This window comes from Rhineura floridana, chromosome 9 (genome assembly GCF_030035675.1).
Source record: "Rhineura floridana isolate rRhiFlo1 chromosome 9, rRhiFlo1.hap2, whole genome shotgun sequence".
NCBI classification, from domain to species: domain Eukaryota; kingdom Metazoa; phylum Chordata; class Lepidosauria; order Squamata; family Rhineuridae; genus Rhineura; species Rhineura floridana.
Genome location: NC_084488.1, coordinates 68,092,467 through 68,106,063, shown reverse-complemented (window position 1 = coordinate 68,106,063; position 13,597 = coordinate 68,092,467).

Genomic DNA, 13,597 nt, shown 5'->3' with positions numbered 1-13,597 from the left:
TACACTAGATCTCTGTAAAGGATTTTGGCAAATGGAACTAGACGAGCAATCCAGAGCCAAAACTGCCTTCAGTACACCAGATGGGTTATATGAGTTTGTGACCTTACCCATGGGACTAAGGAACTCACCAAGTTCGTTTCAGAGGCTAATCAATACTGTGTTGCGAGGCATGTCAGATTTTGCAGTGGCCTATATCGATGACGTAGCCATTTTTAGCAAGTCGGTGCCTGAGCATGTCCAACACCTGACAACAGTATTGGAGGCCTTAAGAAAAGCAGGCCTCACAATAAAAGCTAAGAAATGCCAGTTTGGACTAAAGGAAGTAATCTATTTAGGACATAAGGTGGGGAGTGGGAAAATCACCCCCTTATGGAGCAAGGTGGAGGCAATACAAGCGTGGCCGATCCCCTTAACCAAAAAACAAGTAAGGGCATTTCTGGGCGTGGCTGGATTTTATAGTCAGTTTGTGAGAAATTTTGGGGAAATAGCAACCCCCTTGCATGAATTAACAAAGAAGAAGTGTTCTGAGCGTGTGGTATGGACGGATGAATGTCAGAAGGCTTTTGATCTACTGAAGCAAGCCTTGTGCCAAGGACCCATATTAATAGCACCAGACTATGAGAAACCATTCATCGTGGCTACAGGTGCGTCGGACCTGGCGCTGGGAGTCGTCTTGCTACAGGAGAGAGAAGGCACCAGACATCCAGTGGCGTACCTGAGTCGCAAGCTGACGCCGAGGGAGAAAAACTATTTGTCGGTCCAGAAGGAGTGCCTAGCGGTTGTGTGGGGACTGAACAAGTTGCGCCCATACGTGTGGGGACGAAGATTCACAGTGACTACGGATCATCGGGCCTTGTTATGGTTGCAGACTATGAAAAACCATAACACTATGCTGCAGAGGTGGTCCTGGGCCCTACAGGACTATCAAGTGGACTTCCAGTTCATCAAAGGCAAGGACAATGTACTGGCCGATGGACTTTCCAGGCAAGTGGCTGGGACTGCAGTGACGTGACCAGACAGAGGAACAAAGAAAGACATTTTCCCCATAGAGACTTTTATTTGTTAACGTGACATATAAATCCTGGAACAAGAATAATACTCTGCTGTTGTTTAAGGGGGGGGGAAATGTGATGTTCCTATATTAATGTATATATGGTAAGTGTTAGTTGTTTAGAAGATGCATGGTAAGTGGAGTGAAAGAGGGGGAGTGAATGGGCAGTAGAATGCGAGATGATTGGCTGAGTGTTTAAAATGGCTGAATGTATAAAAGGAAGAGTGAGAGTGGAATCTTGGGGGGGAGAAGAGAAAGAGTGGATTGCTTGGTGGGGTTTGAGAGAGTTGTTTGCCAGGAGAGAGTGGAGAAGGAGGGAGGTGGAGTTCGGATTAGTATTGAGTAAAACCATATGCTTATGTGCCTTAAGAAGAAATCTTGTTAATCTTGTTAGCTTTGTTATCTGTAATAAATACTTAATTTGGTTTACCAAAGGCCTGATCCTTGGCTGGGGTTTCACAGACCAGAAGGGAGGGTAAGGTAATGACCAAGGCTGAAGGGGAACTGTAACAAATGGTGGCAGCGGTGAAGAGAATAACAATACCAGTATTCAGAGTCTCTGGGAATACTAGTATTGGGACGTGACTGGTGGTTGCCTAGCAGGGGGATCTGTTGAGATCTGTGCTAGAGCAGATAGGTAAACCATAAGAGAGTGCGGTCCAGACTGGTGGAGTCCCTGGTGGTGCCTAGAGACAGGCAGTAACCACGAGCAGGTAGGAACCTGACAGGGAGAGCCAGGGAAGGACGCATCACAGGGACAATGAAGTTGCAGAAGGAGGGGGATCATCTAAGCCTTGGTGATCTTTCTCCTGTATTTCAGCAACATCATTGTCCACAGGACGCTCCTCTTGGTCAGTATGAGGAAAGCTAGAAGTAAATTGGGAGCCTCCCCCATATTTACTACTAGTACTACTATATTTATATCTCATCCTTCCTCCCAAAGGACCCCAGGTGGCAACAACCAGAAGTCTTTGTGAATACAGAAACTTCCCTTACTGGCTGATTATTCCTAATTGATCAATGGAGCAAAGCTGGTTTTCACATATTTGTTCTTGAGGCCTAGCCCAGTCTTGGCATATGGCATCTTTGGGCAGCTGGCAGGAACTCAGAAATCTAGCAGAGCCCACCACTGTACTGGTTTCCCATATCAAGCAGTGTGGCACCACTATGTTAAATTCCCCACGGAGTCTTGGAATGATACAGCAGGGGCATTTTGGGAACTGTAACCTGGCAGCTCCAAAGTGCCCACTGATGTTAAGTAAGCCTGCTGGGACCCACCAGCTTTGCTTGGAGCAAAATGCCTCATGTCACTATTACACAAATAGAAAGAAGCTTTTTCTATTACTACACAGCTGGGTACCATCCTTTGTGGGCTTTTATGTACAGAGGGGGGGGGAAGATAACAGGGCTGTCAAGGAGAAGAGGGTCAGTTTGAAAATAAGTGTTGGGTAGCTGTCTGGATTCTTGGCCATGTAGTGGATAACAATGACACTAGTGAGGCATACATTTGTAGTATGATGCCTTTTCACAAGTCTAAATACAAGGTGTGGTGAAGACAAATTGTTCTGTAATACTCTGAAGCAACCAAGGCAGACTGCGACATTTAAACCACAGTTATAACCCTGTCTGAGGCTGAGCCCCGACTTGCATTAAATCCTTCTTTCAGTGGTTTTCTGCCTTCTAATCCTGTGTTTGTTTTGCACAAACATGCTGCCTCTAATAATTTTGAATTAGGTGCTAACTGCTGATCCAAAATTGTCAGGAGCTATCCTGGTTCAAACTTGGAGCCTTTTGAGTTCCTGTGTGGCTGCCCCTGTGGTGAACCACTGAGCTGTATGTTGCCTTATCTGCCCCAGGCAGATTATCTTCCAAGTTCTGTACTGAACACATCGACCAAGGCTGGCTATTGGATCCTCCTGGACAGGAAAGTCTACAAGGGGGTTTCCTATTCCAGTTAAGTCTTACTTGAGTGCCGTGCCTGGGCTCTCAAATGTTCAGTCTGCTCTTCGGTCCGGAATTCCAGCTTGTTCCTTAATCCTGCCTCCTTGTTTGTCTTTTGGTCCTGATTTACTCTTTGGTCTTAATTACTGACTTGTCCATGGCTCCTGTTTCCTGGTTCATTATAAACTGCTGCTCACATCCCAGCCCTGGTGGGAATTAAATGTAAAACCCATCACTTAGGCAGAGAAGTTGGGTAGTGCTCATCCATCTAGAGCTGGATTCTCTGAAATATGGCTCTGCTTTCATGTATGCTTTGCTAGAATCAGATGCATCCTATGATCTAAAAGGTCTTTATAGAAAAAAAGTATGGAATTATTCCTAATTCATTAAATTTAATAATGAAAAGCACTTCGAAAGCAAGAGTTGTTTTTTCTGGATAGCTACGCAAGTTGACATCACAGAATTAGTAAGGTCTGGCTTACCTGAGTTACCATTAGGTGACTCCTTATAATGTAATCATTAAAGCCACCACTCTCTTAACAAAAGTATGTGTGGACCTCCATAACTTCAGTAGGATTCAGAGGCTCAATGCTCTGTTAAAAGGATATGTAAAGATCTTCACTTACATTAAAGAGCCTGTAACTGGCTTTCATTCATCCTTCCCAGAAACTTCAGACTACTGCACATGGTATACTTGATGTGTGTTGTAGCAGATAAGTACATGTCAGATCTAAGCCATGCACCTGCTAACATCTGTAATGTTTGAAGTGGTTATCTGTATTTTATTTAAGCTCATGTACAATACATGTGTCCACTGAAGGTAATTCCAGCTGATGTTTTGATGGCCATCTCCTGTGCATGCTGATATTTTAAATGGTTGGGGGCATTCAAAAGTTTGAAAGTTATTTATTTATTTATTTCCCTTCATCCTTTACAACAGGAAACCATCTTATACTGAGTCAAGCCATTTGTATGCCTAGCTCATCATTGTTTACAGTGCACTAACAGACAGCAGCGCTCTTAAGATTTCACATAAGAATATTTTCCACCTCAGCTTGGAGATGCCAGGGGGAGAACCTGGGACTTTGTGCATACAGCACATGTGCCCGACCACTGAGCTATGGTCTTTACATCATGGACATAGATTGATTCTCTAAATATATGTTAACTGAAAAAGTCATGGTAGGTTGTAGGTGAACAAAATGGTTGGACTGGATGGACCCTTTGAATACTCCCTCTCATGGAGAGGTGGCAGTTTTTTTCCTTTCGAGTGGGGGAACTGTTGCTAAGATACTTACAGTGGCAACTGGTTGCCCCATGTTAATGGGGCAGTGGAATCCTCTCCAGGTGTTCGTCCAAACTTTCAAAGAGTTGCCTAAGGTTCTTAAGCACCTTAGATAGCTCCTTGAAAGTTCAGACTAAAACCTGGAGTGGATTCCACTGCCCACTGGCATGGGGCCACCAGCCACCATTGAATGCTTAAAACCTATAGCCTATTCATCAGCAAGTGCGAACCAATCCCTCTGTAGCGCCATCAATCCAGCTTAATGGTGCGATGCTGGAGAATGTTGATTGCTTTTCTTATTTTGGCAGCCATCTCTCTGTAAAAGCTGACATCGATGCTGAAATTCGGCATCGTCTGAGCTCTGTGAATGCTGCATTCTCCCGAATGAAGAGTAGAGTGTTTGAGGATTGGGATATTCACAGGGAGACCAACATGCTTATTTACAAAGCCATTGTACTACCGACCTTACTGTATGCCTGTGAAACATGGACCATCTATAAACACCACTCCCAACTTCTAAAAAAATGTAACATGAACATTGAGAACTGGGAAGCCTTGGCCCATGAGTGTCCCAATTGGAGGTTGGCCATTATCAAAGGTGCCATGGACTTTGAAGAAGCACGAGTACAGGGCGAATGGGACAAATGACCTAAGCAGAAGGCCTGTCAAGCAAATCCTCATCGTGACCATCTTCCATCTGGAAACTTATGTCCTCACTGTGGGAGGCTGTGTGGATCCAGAATTGGCCTCCACAGTCACTTACGGACCCACTGTTAAAGACCTTACCCTGGAAGACAATCTTACTCGGCCATGAGTGATCGCCAATGAATGAATGAATAACATGTTGAGGCATCTCCACAATTCACAATATTCATGATGAGCTGATGCCTTTGTATGAATATGTGACTCACCAATTTCCCTCTTTTTAAAGTCCACTGAAGTGGGGTAGTGGTTTCCCCCCTGATGATATGCACTGAGATGCCTACAAAATGCTCGTATCTGCATGGAAGTGTGGGGAGCACATGAATCTGAGGTTTGTCTAACCTGACAGGGCACAATATGAACCAGTCCTTCATGTAAGCAGAATTAAGTTAGTGTTGAATTAAGGGCTGAAATTGGCAAGAACTGGTTCCCAGACTTTCCCTGCCTAGGAATGCAAATTTACTGGAAACCACCTGAGCTTCCCTGCTCTACTTTGCTTTAGGCTCCCAACAGCCCCTACCAAACAACACAGAAGAAGTTACTGGCAGATGAGAAGGAAAATCTATTGGGAGACCAGTGTGGGTGGCAATATCTGCATCAGTAGAGGCAGGATTTAGAGAAGTTATCCTGTGCCAACATCTTTTCAGGGACCTTCTCACACTTTTAGTTTAGTCCAGAAGTGGTGAACTAGGAGTCACTGGAGCTATTACAGCAAACAAGCAAGCTAATGGTGAGATTGGAGACTAAATAAGGTCCATGAAAGTACTAGAAGGCTCATCCAGTTCTAGCGGAGGCTTGTCCATTAGAGTGAGTGGAACACTGCCCTATCAGCCTTAGTCTGCCCTCAGTCAGCCTCCACTTGCCTGTCTTCTTACTTATAACCAGTCCAGAGGGTAGCACTGCCCATGGCAGTTTCCTCCTCCTTAAACTCAATATTGCCATTGCAGAACTCTGCAGAGAAGAGGATGAGGGCAAAACAAGAACTGGCTCTGATTCTATCTGCTGTTGACCTCTCTGCCTTTTGCCTTACCATTCCTAATGAGCACCAGTCCAGTGCTCAGAAAAACATAGGGTTTTTTGTATTTTACCTAGCTGTAAGATCTTGCACAAAGATGAAGCAAAGATGGACTTGCAATTCATCCCTAGGAGTTTATATGTGATTTCTGACTTTGTGATGTACATTTAAATTGTAAGTCCTCAAATAACTGATGTCAGATAGCAGTCATGTTAAGGAAAATGGGACTTGGGGCATCTCCCATTACCTGTTCTTACTCAGTGCTTGTGTGCTATACAAAGAGGGTAGGAGCCTGCGGGGTAGGGGGGAGAGATGTATTGTTGTGCAGGCTCATATCATGACTATTGCAATGTAGTCTGGATGGTCCATATCAGTTTGTAATTAATCACCTCTGCTTGCAGTCAGAGGCAGGTAGGGGAGCAGCACCAGATGAAATAATGTCCACAATTGGACAGTGGGAATTGGATGCCTGCTCAGACTACCAACCAAACAGTATTTTATTGGTTGACCTAGTAAACATATATTCTGTTGTTTGTTGTTGCATGCCTTCAAGTCAATTTTGACTTATGGCGACCCTATGAAGTGGCAACCTCCAATAGCATCTGTTAAAAACCACTGTGTTCAGATCTTGTAAGGTCAGGTCTGTGGTCTCCTTTTTGGAATCAATCCATCCTTGTTTGGTCTTCCTCTTTTTCTACTCCCTTCTGTTTTCCCCAGCATTATTATATTTTCTAGTGAATCATGTCTTCTCATTATGTGTCCAAAGTATGATAATCTCAGTATCTTCTGTTAGGTTACCAGTATTGGGGTCTGGAAAAGCTAGTAAATTCTAAGGAGTCATAGGGCATTGCCCAGAGTTGCCAGGTTCCATCTAGACTCTTTGCCTTCAACACCCTCCAGGTTCTATCCTAGTTCTGCCTACTCTCCAGTTCCTGGCTTTGGTTAGGGAGCCAGGATTTTTCAAATTAAAAAAATAGTCAACTCTAATGTCCACTGGGCATAAATCTGCCTCTGTTTAAAACTACCATGAGGCATGCGTTACATCTCACTTAAATCTGCCTTAAATCTTAAATGTGTAAAGTGAGATTTACACATATGCTATGTAAATATCTTCTTAACATCTGTGGGACTGTTGACTCTGTACTTGCATCTCAGCAAAGAGGCCCATCCTTGGACACCTGTGGGGAGGCACACAGGCAGAGCAACATTGCGTGCGCTGCCTGATCGTTGATGCAGCAGCCAAAGTTTCTCTCTCACCACAGAGATCATTTTTCTAGCCCCTGGAAGCTGCTGATGCCCATATCCGTTATACGGCTAATGCATTTCTCCACTTGAGTTTCTGCTTAGGATGATCAGAAATGCTTGCATTTAGAAAATAAGAGCTGTGTGGAGTGGCTTGCCAAGACCATTCTATCGTAGTGAGAGAAATGTGAAAGCCAATGTTGTGTAGTGATTAGGTGTTGGGCTAGGAATGGGAAGGCCCAGATTTAAAATCCTGGCTCAGCCCTGGGGCTCACTGTGTTATCTTGGGTCAGTTGCTATCTTTCAGCCTAATCTGCCTCAAAGGATGGTTGTCAGCAGAACCATCAGGGCTGGACTTTGAAGCAGAGGTTTGTCATCATAGTTGTTACAGTGACAGTGGAAGTACATCTGCAGATAAACTGCCGAATGCAACTAGCATATGACGGGAACTAAGGACTCAGTAGACAAATTAGTTTAATAGTGTGATTCTATATATGTCTACTCAGAAGTAAGCCCCATTGAGTTTAGTGGCATTTACACCCAGATAAATGACTGTAGGATGGAAGCTTAATAGCTCAATCCTACTCTTATCTACTCAGAAGTCAGTCCTATTGAATGGGGCTTACTGCCAGATAAGTGGAGTTAAGACTGCAGCCTTAAACATGAAACTTTGCACATGACCAGAGTATTTTATTTATCAGGAATGCCAAACTTTCTCTAATATATGAGGAATGTAGAATTTCTAAAGGATGGAATGGGGTGTGTGTGGAGAGGGAGATAAATGACCACCATGGAAAGTAATAAACATTGCAATCTAAAGGGGAGAGGCTTGTAAGATTCTTGACTTGCAGACTCTAAAATTGCCTAAGAGCACCACTAGTTGTTGTGAGGATAAAAATGTGTGTGGGAGGGAGAACCTAGGAAGAAAGATGGGATTAAAACAATAGAAACAAATAACCATTAAAGAGTATGAGACAAATGGAGGAACACTCAGATCATGTTTAATACAAAACATGTTTGTTTCACCTTTATCTGTTTCACCTTTATCTCTGTAAGTCTGTTAGAGTAAAGAACAAACAATTCCATATTTGCTACATTTTGGTTCAGTAGCCGACCTATTATCTGCAAGAGCAAGAGATGGAGCCATGGTTTAAATCAATCACCATTTTTCTCCTTCCTGAGCAGAAATTGTTTCATAACCTCCTCATGTTCCTTTGAGTTATTCTGTATAATGTCACATGGCAGAGCTTTTCCTGAGTGATAAAAGATTATTTTATTGGGTGTGGGTAAAAAGAGGTTACCATCTTGTCAACCAAAATGATATTAGATCCCATTGGGGTGGTTTGCTGAATTTCCGTTTGTGAGCTTGCTCTAGAAGCTCATAAAATGCCTATTTCCAAATCTTTCTGGGGACAGGGGGAATAGCTCTGTACAAATTTGTGCCCTTGGATATAACCTCTCTGTTGAGTGAATGGGTGGTAAAATGGCAAATGTAATTCAATGTAAACAAGTGTAAAGTTAAAGTATTGGAGCAAAAACCTCTTAATTTCACATATATGCTCTTGGGGTCTGAACTGGTGGTGACTGACTAGGAATAAGATCTTGTGGTCATCGTGGATAGCTCAATGAAGATGTCGACGCAGTGCGTGGCAGCTGTGAAAAAGACAAATTCCGTGCTAGGGATCATTAGGAAAGATATTTAAAATAAAACTTCTGATATCACAATACGGTTATATAAATCTGTGGTCCGGCCGCATGTGGAAAATTGTGCACAGTTCTGGTCATCTCACCTCAAAAAGGATATTGTAGAGTTGGAAAAGGTTCAGAAAAGGACAACCAAAATGATCAAGAGGATGGAGCACCTCCCCTATGCGGAAAGGTTGAAGCATTTGGGACTTTTTATTTTAAAGGAGAGTAAGAGATGACATGACAGAAGTGTACAAAATTATGCATGCGTGGAGAAAGTGGAGAGAGAAATGTTTTTCTCCTTCTCTCATTACATTCAAAGTGGTGGACATCCAATGAAGCTGCATGTTGGAAGACTGAGACAGAGAAAATAAAGTACTTCTTCACACAGTGCATAGCTAAACTGGAATTCACTCCCACAAAAGGCAGTGATGCCCACCAACTTGCATAGCTTTAAAAGAGGATTAGACAAATTCACGGAGGATAAAGCTAACAATGGCTACTAGCCATGATGGCTATGTTCTGCCTCCATAGTCAGAGGTGATATGCTCCTGAATACCAGTTGCTAGAAACCTCAGGAGTAGAGAGTGCTATTGCACTTGGGCCCTGCTTGCTGGCTTCCCTTGGATATCTGGTTGGCCACTGTGTGAACAGGATGCTGGACTTGATGGGCGACTGGCCTGATCCAGCAGGCTCTTCTTACGTTTTTATGTAATTTTAGTGCTCCCTATGCTCATTTATTTGGAAGTAGGTCCCATTAAAAACAGTTACACTTAACTTTTGGGTAGATATGCACAGGTTGAGCTGTAAATAATTGTCTCATATTTCTGCTGAGTGGGCATGTGATTAATTGGTAAGTTGACTATTTCAATAAGAAATCAGAATGGATTATTTAAATCTATTGGGGTTTTTCTTTCTTAGACATTCAGACATTTAAGACCAATCGAAATAAATTTAATTTCCTGACTCTTTTATTCTAAGCAACCTGTTTTCAGTTAAACATATCAGGCAGGGCAAATTTGCTTCCCAGTTTTTGTAGTAGTAACTTTTGTTTAGACGAAAGTAGGATAATCAAACTTTAACAACATCAAATCTTAGCAAGCAACAGAAATAGAGTTGTGAAGCCCCGAGGGGGGGGGAATCTGAACCCCCCCCCCAAATCTGTTTTTTCCATTTTTTTCCCCTGGGCTTTCAGAAATAAGATTTAAGACTGCCCCAGTTCTGGCTTCACTTTAATGTACATCCAAAGTGTAATATATATAGCCTTTGATGGGGAGCAAGGCAGCAATACTATATACATTTTCTAGCAGTAAGTCTTACTGAACTCAATGGGAATTACTCAGTAGACATGCATAGAGTTCCACTGCCCATCTCATAGATGTACTTAAAGTAATGTGCACAGCAATGCTAGGCTGAAAGTATCTGGTAGAGTATTTTAAAGCATTTAAGGAAACTCAGGCATCTGATTCCCATGAAGTTTTTTTTTAATCCCATCTGTTTAGGTTGTTCAGAATAGGACACACCTTTTGTCCATAGAGGCCAGCAACATGGTTTTGCAGCAAACCTTTTTTGTATGTCATTCTACTTGCACATTTTGTAATGTCCAATGTCCATTAATAGCGCTGATTTTCGCTGATGACATATCAGTTTCCATGAATTTTTATTTTTTGAATAATCACTTAACATAATGAATGCAGTATATGATAAAAGTGGGAGGTTGCAGATATGTACATTCAGGTATGCCTACACACACACACACACACCGGCCGTCTGGATGGAGGAAGAGTGATGGGGAAGGTCACTGCCTTTCTCTATATCTGGCTTGGCCATCACATCTTCTTCACCAGTGGGGGGGGGGATTGGCTGGCACTATGCACCCCCCCAATGCCCTACCTAGAAATGTGGCTGCCCCACCTAACAAGGAAGGGGTGGTTCCATCTCTGCTTCCATCTCATCAGAGTTTCTTCCTTTTTGTCCACTTCTTCCTCATTTGTCCAGGCTCATCAAAGCGTCCCCCCTCTTTCTATGTAGTTTCAGGACAATTGAAAAGGGGCAGTATTTTATTTGATATGGATAATCTGATGGAGTTTTTAAAATCCTAGTTGTATGGTGTGGAGAAAATGTTTTTGCCCAGCTGTTGGTAGGTTTCTGACGTGTATATGTATATAAAGTCAGAAAGGATTTTATTTATTTTATTTTATATTTGATTTATGCCGCCCTTCCTCCTGGCAGGAGCCCAGATATAGTGAAATTACTTTCACTTGTTTTTCCAGAAGAGTAGCTGCATTTGTAACCCCATCAAACATACTTCTGAGTAGACATAAATCAGAGGTAGCCATGGTGGACACTGAAGCAGGACAATCTTTATTTCTGACTAGTTAATCCAGAACAGTTTTGTCTCTGATGCTGGCCACTGTCAGCTCTGGCTCTGTCCACTGCAAGTCTGTGGCCCTCAACAGAAAAAGGTTGCCTACCCTTGTTTTAAATAGTTGACAATCCATGTACTAGTGATATTGGGGTCATACTGGAATAGAAAACCCTACCAAATATGTTACCTCCTTCTCTTAGGCCAGATGTTAATGGATACATGTACAATGACATTTGATATTTCAACCATCAATGATATATCAGTCTATGATTCACAGTTGGATTTGTAAATTACTTTCACTGATGCAGCATGAAATGAATACTCTGTCCATACTGTCTGATCAGTCACAGATTATCACTTGATATTGCAGTCCTCTAGTAATAAAAATGCATGTTTGATATCCCGCAGAGATTCTGCTTTTCCACTCTTCCAGTTTTGTGCAAAAGCTCCAAAGTGGGAACAAAGGAAAGTTCCATACCCTGTGACTGCAACGTTAAAGTGATGTTTTGCATGTGTGAAACAGCCATCATAGAGCAATAGCCAGAGATTTCCTAGGATGGCACATTATTTCAAGCATCATACTTTTTGAAGAAGGCAGTTCATAAATTCTGCTGAATGCGTGAAGGCACGTATAAAGTACTTGACTTCCTCCAAAGAATTCTGCAGGCTGTAGTTTGTTAAGGGTACTGGGTTCCCAGGATTCTTTGGGGGAAGGCATGTGTTTTAAATGTGCTTTAAATGTATGGTGTGTACAAAGGTAACATCCATGTGTATGTGAATCAACACTTAGGTAAGTTGTCATTTTCAGATGTATCATATTTCAGCCGTGTGCTAAATAAAGGCTATGTAATGCAAACACATAAAACTAATATTCATCCTAAGACAGACATATAAGCAAAGGGTTGCATACAGCACATGATTTAAAGCTCATGTAATTATGAATTACGAATTATGATAAACAGAGAAACTAGTTGGACTTGGCAGAAATGAATATTCCGTAGAGGATAGTTTTCCTTGTGAAAGCAAGAGCCAATTTTTCTTGGGGCAAAGCCATGGTGCCAGATGGTATACATGCAGAGAAATAGGAAGAGTTCTTTTCTGTAGGTTATGAATCCCAGATGATAGCAAATTTAAACATACCTTATGAATTACTGAATGAGTCTGTGGGAAAAACAAAACGGCTTTCAGTAGCCAGCAATTCAAGTATCTACCCTGTAATGCATTAAATAATTTTTGGTCATGGGAATGAAGCCTCTTGTATCGATTGAGCTAATGTCATGTCTTTAAATGGTCACAAACATCAGTGCTGGGAGAAAAGGGGACAAACTAAAGTCTTCATGTGTTTCCCCCACTTGTTCACTGAGCATGTGGAGCGGAAAGTGGCACTGTGCCTGTTGGCCACACCCCTGACACTGGTACATCTGCTGGCTTCACCCGTGAATTTGGCATACCTGCTGGCCACCACCCTGACAGCCACATGTTTATTTTATTTTATTTATTATTTGATTTATATCCCTTCCTTCCTCCTAGCAGCAGTCCAGTGAAGCCCAATGTTCCACATTGGCAGGAAAGGGTCTGCATGTGTACAGTTGTATACATTTAGGACTCCACATGTTTAGGAACCTGGGGGAGAACAGGGTTCCTAACTGCGTAGAGGAGCCCTGCACCTCCACAACAGCATTTGCACAGGTTTCTTTCACACAAATGCCAATTGCATGCACATCAGGGGGTGTGGCAATTGTTTCAGACGGGATATGGAAACCCCTTTCTGGTGGAATAATCAGAAATGCTATAAAGCAGGGGTGGGAAACCTCAGGCCCAGGGGCCAAATACGGGATTGTTCCCAGGCTGTACCTCCTCCTCAGCCACACCTCCCCTCCACAGGCCACACCCCCTCATCACCCTTGCTTTACATCCTCCTTGTTTTTACCTAGCTGGAATAAGTTTTTGCAGTCTGAGAATGCCCCTTGCGTGTCTGGATGGAGAGAGGTGTGTGCAGAACTCGTCTACTATACAAAGGTAAAATTTACATTAATAGCCTGCCCACTTTTGTCTCTGGCCCTCTCCATCATTGGCATATGATCCCCGGGAGGTTAGCCAGAAGGAAACATGGCTCTTGGGCTTAAAAAGTTTCCCTACCCCTGCTATAAAGGGTCAGTGAAGTGGGGACAAACCACTTGTTACTGGTAATAATATAATCCAGGAATATAATAAAGGCATATAATTGTGGCAGTACAAAAAGGTCTGGTGTGGTCCCTACACAAACATGTCATGTGTGTGAGGGGTCTGCTGAGATTTGGCTCAGCA